This window comes from Ceratosolen solmsi, unplaced genomic scaffold (assembly GCF_000503995.2).
Source record: "Ceratosolen solmsi marchali unplaced genomic scaffold, CerSol_1.0 scaffold10, whole genome shotgun sequence".
Taxonomy (NCBI): Eukaryota; Metazoa; Arthropoda; class Insecta; order Hymenoptera; family Agaonidae; genus Ceratosolen; species Ceratosolen solmsi.
Window position 1 is genome coordinate 17,333,940 of NW_011948412.1, and position 2,610 is coordinate 17,336,549.

Consider the following 2,610-nt stretch of genomic DNA (forward strand, 5'->3'; position numbering starts at 1 on the left):
AGTGGTTAATCACGTTTAAACTGTGAAGTGGCTCACATTAGGTCCTGCCGTAGGCGCGCGCAGGGTTTATATCAATTTTTGTTTTCTTTTTCTTTTACTTTTAGATTTCGTAGACTATCGCGTTCCCTCGCGTGGAATCCTTATATCATTCTCAAATCTTATTACTCTGACAATAGCATTATTGATTTTGATTGACTATCATACAGAAAAAGAGAAAACAAAAAAGAAAAAAAAAACAAGAAACAACAATGTATATGTTGGACGCGGAATGTGTTTCCCGTCAAAAATTCCCAGGCGATCTCTTTCTTATCAAAATATAAATCAAAAATATAAGAAATAATAATAAGAAAAATAATAAAATCTTACAATGATTGAGTTAAAAATTATACATTTTTGTAAAATTATTATTAGCAATATTATAAATATTTATCTTTATTTCTCTTATTAATTATTATAATTTATTAATAATAGTATATTCATTTTTATTATTTCAGTTTCGCACAAGAATGACGATTAGCCAATATTGAAATACCACTGACTTATAATTATAAAAAGTATCATTCTATACATATAATAAAAACTTAGGACGCTAGTTTCATTCGACCAATTTAATAACGAATTGCTTTCTTGATTAATTTAGTTGAGATAATGGCCCGCTAACACACAGAGAAACGTCTTCATCATCGAAATGTGTATAAAAGAAATATGATAAACCCTCGCTATTAATTGTCAATTGTCTATGTAAACTTTATTTCACTCTTAGATGTTAAAATTTTTTTTCTGTTTTTTTTTTGTTAAGTTAATTATTAATCATGTTTTTTTAAGTCATAACAGATTTAGAAATAAAAAACACCTGCTAAAATCTGATCGAAGATAAACATTTAGAAGACACTAAAGAGAAAAAATTCATACACAATATACATCTATCTGTGTAAGAATATAATTGTAAAAGCAGGAGACGTAATTGTATTGTTAAATTCCTAATGAGAAATAAGCTAATTTTTTCTGGAAATTTTTAACGGGATCGTATTACTATAGGATGTAACACGCCTTAGTACGTTCGCGCAGGCAGGCAGGCAGCCACGCACGCAGTCATGCACACACGCACGCACGCACGTAAACGCACAAGACACATGCATATTTGCATACATACACACTCACGCGCGCACAGCAGACAAAAAGAGACAGACATACACATATGTGTGTATGTAGGCATGTATGTATGTATGCATGCATGTACGTATTCGCATTTTTAAATATCGCTTATACCATTTATCGAAATTGTCTAGCGCGGCATTTTGTTCACTGGCCAATCTCCTTTTCGTGCATCAATTGAATCTATTTGCTTCTTTTTAACGCCGACCCTCACGTTTCAACTTGTTCTTTACAAGACATCTTATTAACTCTGTTCGGCTTATAATTCACTTACGAAACGAATATTTCATGACGTTCAAAATAATGGAAAAATCCTCCTTGTTCCATGAAATGTTAAATTCATTTATTTTTTATTTTTTATTTTTTTTTTTTTTAGGTAACGACCTGTATTTCGTTAAGTTATCATTAGATTTTCTAAATTTACAACATTTATAACATTTATATTCATTCATCGATGGAAAGAAATGTTCGGAAAGTAGATAAAGAGGCGCGAACTTTCCCTTTATGTGGAAATATTGTCATTATTTAAAAAACCTGTACTCGTACATATAAAATTTTAATAACTTTTGATTTTTGTTATTTTTATAAATGACTTTAAAAATAGGTGATGGAATGAATATAAATCTTATATATATGCGTTGAATAAAAATTAAAATACCGATTGCAATAATATGTTCTCATAATTATGACCAACTTGTATAACTTGTCATTGTATTCAGATTTATAATTTATAAATTTGGTGTGAATGTCAAAATATTCGATTTCATATTCGAATTTTACTTTCATCACATTTAGAGAATGGTTTATCGATATACAAACGCACGAAGATAATCACATATACATTCATTGAACTGCTCTGGACCTAAAAATATCACTATTCGATTATAAAACAAGTCACTCCACTTAAAAATTATGATTGGAGTGAATCACTACAGATGGCGCATTAGTCATGTTAACCGCATAACCTACTAAATTTATTTATAATTTTATATATCACGCTGCAACCGACGATAGTACAACCGACGATTCAGAGTTGTAAAAATTTTCAGGTTATGCCAGAATAAAGGGACATTGGAGCCATCTGACATAATTTTTGGCATAAATTTTCAAGTGGAGTTGATTCCATAAATGATTATTATGTACTATTTAAATCAATAGTTCATATATTTTCTTTATATTTGTAATCTTTAGAATGAAAAAGTATTGAGCAAGATGTACGTCCTAATTGAAAAACTTCATGAAGCGAAGATCGACGGCTTTATAGAATCTTTTTCTTGTTTTTTTCCATCTTATTTTTTATATTAATGGGATCTCGCCGAAAAGTGATGAAAAAAAAACAGAAATAACGAACGAGCTTCCTCCTGACAGTATACTTGACGTCGCTACAGCTATGCTTTCGCGAAAAGAAGGTCGAAAGATTAGCTCACTTTGTGCTTGTGTTGCATGATTTTTTTC